Genomic DNA, 6,946 nt, shown 5'->3' with positions numbered 1-6,946 from the left:
TAGCACATGGGGGCTGGGAAGGTGGCTCAGTGGTAGAGCGCTTGCCTTGCATGCATGAGGCCCTGGGTTCGATTCCTCAGCACCACATAAGCACAAAGAAAAAAAAAAAGCCAGAAGTGGCGCTGTGGCTCAAGTGGTAGAGCGCTAGCCTTGAGCTGAAGAGCTGAGGAATAGTGCCCAGGCCCAGAGTTCAGACCCCATGACCGGACCAAAAAAAAAAGAAAATATAGCACATGGGAAAGATAATAATGGGGAATTGTGTTTCCCAGCTAACTAGCCACAAATTACTGAGGAGTTGTGAAGAATATTTCAAGAGTTCCCGAGTATGAGCATACAGGTCAGGTAAAATCCAAGCTCTGGTGGGCATGCCAACTCACATTCTTCTAGCTACACTCAAAATCTTAAGATATTTTCAACTTCAAAGTCTACGGTTTCAAAGTTTTATGAAACTACTATACTCTCCAACGTAAAAGCCTCTAAGATCTAAATTCAATACAAGTGAGCCCTCAATAAATTTTGTAAGCATCACATTAAACATTTGCTAAGTTTCACCAGTTTTCCTTCCATACCATTTCTTTTTTTATATTTACTTCTACAATAACTGCTCTAGGACTCAATCACCCAATTCTCTAACTGGCTAATTTATTTTTTATTGTATTACATCTCAACTCCTCAATATTGAGACCAACCAACATTCCATAGTATTTTACTGCATAGTTATCATGGCCTAGGACCAGATCATGAAAATCCTGCTTACCATGACTGTTCGTATTTCTGATTTTATATCATAGCCTAAATATGCCAGGAAAGGAAATCTACAAGCACTTTACTACAACTATATTGTCTCTCTTATCTCAAGAGGCCTTTCTTAACTGCCTAAGGTCCCTGCAGTGTAGTGAATCTTTGTTTCACCTGCAACTACAATATGGAACTGGAACTATATATTCTATATCATGCAGTTCACCCAGTGCAAAAGAAGAGTATGGGGCTGGGAAGATTTGCCACTGCTACTGTTATTTCAGAAAGAGCAGACTTTTTAGAGTTGCTTGGAAGAATCATTGTCAGCCATTAAATAAATCTACTGCTCCTAAAATTAAGACCAACAAAAACAACACCACCAAATAACTGGCTCTTTACCAAGTTGTCACATGGCTGCCCCCTGTGAACATTTCTACAACTGGGAAGGTCTGATGTAGTGATTTTGAGTTTGAGGCTCAGATTTGAAACCACAATGTTTCTCTATCCACAGTCTTTCCTGTTTACAATTTATCTATCCCAATTATTGTTCACATAGGTTTCTCACTGAAACTTTGTGTTAGCAATTATGCCAATAACTGCTGTTGCCTTGCTCCAACACTCTTCACACACACAAACTACACTGTTGGTACTTCACAGAGACTATATTTTAAATGAGGCCATTCCAAAAATATATCCCTGCATGAAGGCACTTGCCTGTTATCCCAGCTACTTGGAAGGCTGAGACAGGAGGATCATTTGTACCCACAAGTTTGAGACCAGCTGAAGCAACACGGTAAGAGTAAAAGCAAATGAGCAAATGTTTTTTAAATATCATAATGTAATATAATTAAAAGACCAGAGCTGAGGAGTATAGCTCAGCGGTAGAACATAAGGTCCCAGATTCCATTACCACCACCAAAAAAAAAAAGTAAACTAAAACAATAACTCTAATACAATTTTTTTCAAGAGCTGGAACACACAGGAACTGTTAACAGAGCCATTTACGGCAAACCAAAAATAAAACAAACACAGAATCAGGAGCCTTTGCCATCTTTTACTGAATTTCCTTAAGTATAGAAAAAGGCTTTCTTAATTTGCAGCTTGCATTCCTATAGGTAGTATTACAACTGGACATTTTAGGGTATGCTGACTATCAATAATGTAGCGCAATAGTTTAAAACCAGAGTACTCATGACTCAGATCTAAGACATGGCTTTATCTGTTATTTCTTCAAGGTTATTTATCAGTTTTCACACTCCATTCTATCCTGGCCCACTCTAATCAGCAAGCACATGAATACAACTTCACCCCAGCTGTTCAGAGTGACTAAAACACCTTCAATATTGAACTTTATAAAGATAAAACATAAACATTAAAAAAAAAAAGGCAAAACTACCAAGACTTGTATTTTCCCCATGGAAGAGTTGGCACTTAATTATTTGTACTTCACATGCAAGTATGATTATTTAGCATTCTCTTGGGGGAAAAAATTAGAAACTAATTAGAAGGTGGCATCCTCAAGTTTTTTTAAGAGACCCAAAGAACCTAACCAAAAAGTTGACAAAACTGTTAAAATTAGATACAAAATGCAAAAGCATAATTAGAATAAATTCAGAAAAATGATAAATTGCCATACCATTTCAATACGTCCTAGAAATATTAAAAACAGAAATAATACAGTCCCCAAACCAAGTTTTTCTTATACTAAACCTCAAACATTTAAGCAAAGACTAAATTTAATATGCTTTCAGATGACAGCAAACAATACATTTTAGGAAAACTTCTACCTAAAATAGCCAAAATTTTAAGTCTGTTCTCAGAGACTTGTTATACAGTAATATTCAAATGACAGAAAAATGTAACTCTTAAATATATTGCTCTATTTCATTTCCTTCATATCAAAAGCAGAGTTTCTGTTTATATCCCAAAAGAGAAAGGGCTAAATTAGTTTTTACTCTATGGCCCTCAACTCATTTTTTCTGTGGTTCTCATCCCAATAAAAAAGAAATAGCCTCTTATTTGCTCACTGAGATAGAGAGATGTGGTGAAATCATAACCCATCACTTTTTCTTAGAAATTTTCAAACTAGCCAGGCACCAGTGGCTCACACCTATAATCCTACTCAGAAGGCTGAGATGTGAAGATCACAGTTCAAAGCCAGCTCAGGCAGAAAAGTCCCCTTGAGAGTGTTATCTCCAATTAACCAGTCAAAAACCAGAAGTGGTGCTGTGGCTCAAAGTGGTAGAGTACTAGCCTTGAGCAAAAGAGCTCAGGGACAGATTTCAGGCCCTGAGTTCAAGCTCCACAACTGACAAAAAACACAATCTACAAACTGTTTCCCATAAGCTTATCTAAAACATGTGATGCTAGAATTCAAATTGTGGAATATTTGCATAGACTCTACTAGGTAAGCATCTCATCTCTGCAAATCTAAAATCTGAACTGTTTCTATTTCCAGATTAGGAAAATTCAACTTACAAAAACAAGGAGAGAGAGAGAGAGAGAGTGTCTAACAGACGGGGAGTGAAGCCCACTCAGTAGAATACCTGCCTAGCACGTGTGAAAGCCCTACCACACACAAAAAAAAAAAAAAATCAAGAAAGAAAAAGAGTGAGTAAAACATAAAAAATCACAAACACTACATTGGGCACCAGTAATCCTAGACACTCAGGAGGAGGCTGAGATCAGAGGATTGAGGTTTAAAGCCAGCCCAGCCCAAGCAGGAAAGTCCATGTGACTCTTCTCTCCAATTAACCACCAAAAAACTGGAGGTGGAGCTGTGGAACTCAACTAATAAGAGCACCAGCCTTGAGAGAAAAAGCTAAGGGAGAGTACCCAGGCCCTAACTTTAAAAGAAAAACAAAGAACAAAAAAAAAAAAAAAAAAACCTTGGACTTTGCAAACCCTCTGGCGTGGTTTGAACTTCTATTTCACCACTCAGCAGTAGATGATGCTGTAATAATTATCCCTTCAAGCTTCCATTTGCTCAACTGCAAAGTGCTGCCCTGTCTCTTAAGTGTTGAAAAGTGAAATTCCCAGGAACGGCTTCAGATATTTAACAGGCATCAGAAAAATGTCCTTTACACCTATATCCCACACATTTAACCCCAGAATCTAGGAAAACTTCAGTGAGATCAACACCATACACCCTTGAAGGATTAAGTTTTAGGTCTTACTAAAAGCACATTTGAAATAAGCAGTGCCTGCCATGGCCATGCCCCTCAACCCCTTCCAACAGAGGTCCCACACGTACACAGAGAAAATATTGTTCATGGAGGGGATATCTAGAAATGGGCCTTGTTAAGGTGACAGAGCTTTTACTGAACTTTTGAACTCTAATTAAAGAGATAGAGCCAGAGTTCCTTACAAAGACTTCTTTCCTTAATCTCAGAGACACTAACTTGTTGTTAGAAGTTAGAAAAAAAAAGTTTTAAGCTAAAACTTTAATAATTTCAACTCTTTCAGCCAAACTTCCAAACCACTTATTCCTATAGTGTATGGTACAAGCACAGCACTTATACCACATTTCTTTCATACAAAAGTATATCATACTCCAGTATTTCATAGGTGACTATCAAACCAAAACATTATCTTATTACAACTATCTTTTGATTTCTCAAACACAGCAAGTAATTTCAAAAAGAAAGGTAAACACCTTAACACTAGTATTTCTGCATTTAAAAAATAAACCCAGCAGGTCAATGATGGCTCATGTCTAAAATTCTATCTACTTAGAAGGTTGAAATCTGAATACTACAAGTTCAAAGCCAGCCCAGGCAGTCAAATCTGAGAGACTCTTATCTCTGGTTTGTTAACATGCAAAAAAGCCAGAAGTGAAAGTGTGGCTAAGGTGGTAGAATGCCAGCAATAAAGGAAGCCAGGCAAGACAGAAAGGCCAGGTGTTCAAGTCCCAACACCAGTTACTGGAAAGGAAGATCACTAGGGAGATGCTGGAGATGGAGCTCAGTGGTAGAGTGCTTGTCTATCATGTGCAAGACATTGAGTTTGAGTACTTAATTAGCTTGGGAACTTAGTCTTTTATTTAAAAAAAAAAAAGAAAGAAAAAAGGAATGTAATATACACCATACAATTTTTTACCTTTATCTAATCAGTAAAGTTCCAAATAATAACTATTTATAAGTTACAATTTATTAAATAATGAAGATATAAGGATAATTCTATCCAGACACTTGTTGAACTACAGAAATAAGGTATTCCATCCTTTTACAGAAACAACACGGATGTGCCATGTTAGAACAAACATTATTAGGAAATTTGTTTCGTGATTCTAAACACTTTACTTCTTTCCAGCATCCTGTACCAAACATAGGTATGAAAACACTCAGTGACTGATGGATTGGAAAGGGAAAAGCAACTAACAGTTTATTAACCTGAAGGATTTATAAAGTCAAATCTATATCTACACCATCTCCTAATCTTACATAAAAGATTCATTTATCTCACCTGCTAAAATCAATACATATTCAATTTGAATATACTCAAATATACATCTCGCAAACATCTTACAAACAACCAAACTTGTACAATAAGATTACAAATATGTCCATGTACTAAAAAATTACGAAGAAGGACTGGGGGCATGTCTCAAGTAGGAAAAGACCTGCCACAAGTCCAAGGTCCTGAGTTCAAAGTTCAGTACTAAATTTCTCCGTAAGGGTCTTATGTTTATTTTTTTTTCAGTCACCAGTTTGTTTTCAACCTCTAATAAAAAGCATTATTCATTAGTCATGTAAAGTGTCCCCCCTACTTGTCTTTTATTACTTCGTGGAGAATAATAGGTCTAACTCCTGACTATAATCAGACAAAGTAAAAACAGCCAGACAAGTGTTGGAAGCCACAATTAGAACATAAATACGAATGTTACGTGAAAGAGTTCTTATAAAGAATCTCCAACCTTGATCACTTTAAAACTATGTAGTCTCAGCTTTGAGTCTAAAATGTGCATCTAACAAATGAACACTACAAACTACAACAAAAGTCTGCCTACACAAATACCAGCCTCAGACTAAGCAGAAACAGGATAGAAGTTATAAAGTCAAGAGAACAAAGGAATAAAACAGAACAATACTTGAAATAATTAGGTATTTTCTCAATTATCAAATGAGGCTACAGATACTCATCCCAAGCGTTGGAGTCAATGCTTTAAGGATACTTTCAGGATGAGCACACTTTAAGGATTTCAAGTCTCCTACGGGACAAGTCAAAAGCTTACCTAAAATAAACCATCTTATACAGAGCAAAAGACTGTCACTGGAAATTAAAAATCATTGCCTTCAAAACTCGAGTCGCCCAGAAATGACACCCTAAGCCAAGGTACCTCCAATTTGAGGGCAGGGAGGGGGGGGGAAGGAGGGAAGGGGGAGACGGGACATTGTTTTGACAATCCACGGGATTGCACCTGCAAGTTTTCTTAAACTCTGCCAAGTCGGGTCACTTCCACGGTCCGTCCTTCTGCTCCAAAGAGATTCAATCCAGCCAACAGATCACGGAACACCCCGAGACAACTTGCCCTTCACCCCCAGCAAACCCTTTTCCCCTAAGGCGACAAAAATGGTTTTCCCTGATCACAGAACACACACCCTCCAGAGCTCTCGCCCCCAACCAAATACTCCCCCAAAACACACTAGGGCACTCGGTGCCGGGCCACACGGGGCACCAAGGATCGGTGTGGGACCAGCGGACACTGACGGCCGCCCACTCCACCGGCGGCCCCACCGCAGATGGGAGGGGGGGGGGCTGGAAGAAGGGGGACACCGTCTGGATCGTCACGCTGGGTACCAAACAATACAACGAGCCGGGCCGCACACATCGCCAACTTCCCACGAGCCTGCGCGGAAGAGCGGACTCCCGGCATCGGCCACCCGGCCGAGGGGCAGCTGGGGGGAGGAAGGTGAGGAGGGCGATCGAGGGCGGCGAGCAGCCGACAGCCCCGCGACAGCTGTCCGCGCCCTCCGGAAGGCTGCGGACGCCCGGCCTGGGCTTCCACGGACGACCCCGAGCTCCCCGACTTTGCTTCTCCGGTGCCGCCGGGCGGGGAAGTGGGGGGAGGTAAGGAGGAGGAGGAGGAGGAGGGGAGGACCGGGGGGAAAGGCCTCGCCGGGAGGCTCGCTGCCGCCTCTGCCCGCCACCGCTGAGAACGCGGTCCCGGCGCGGGGGACAATAGCGAGCGGCGAGCGCGGCGCGCCCG

The 6,946-nt window shown here is 40.5% G+C and overlaps 1 protein-coding gene across 1 annotated transcript in view; it reads right to left on the bottom strand.

Annotated features, from left to right (window-relative positions):
* Adam10 (ADAM metallopeptidase domain 10) overlaps window positions 1-6,946 on the bottom strand; it is an 86,748-nt gene that overhangs the window by 79,288 nt on the left and 514 nt on the right. The gene's annotated exons all lie outside the window — the stretch shown is intronic.

This window comes from Dipodomys ordii, unplaced genomic scaffold (assembly GCF_000151885.1).
Source record: "Dipodomys ordii isolate 6190 unplaced genomic scaffold, Dord_2.0 Scaffold11, whole genome shotgun sequence".
Taxonomy (NCBI): domain Eukaryota; kingdom Metazoa; phylum Chordata; class Mammalia; order Rodentia; family Heteromyidae; genus Dipodomys; species Dipodomys ordii.
Note: the sequence above shows the minus strand (reverse complement) of the source record. Positions and strands in the feature narration are given on the sequence as shown.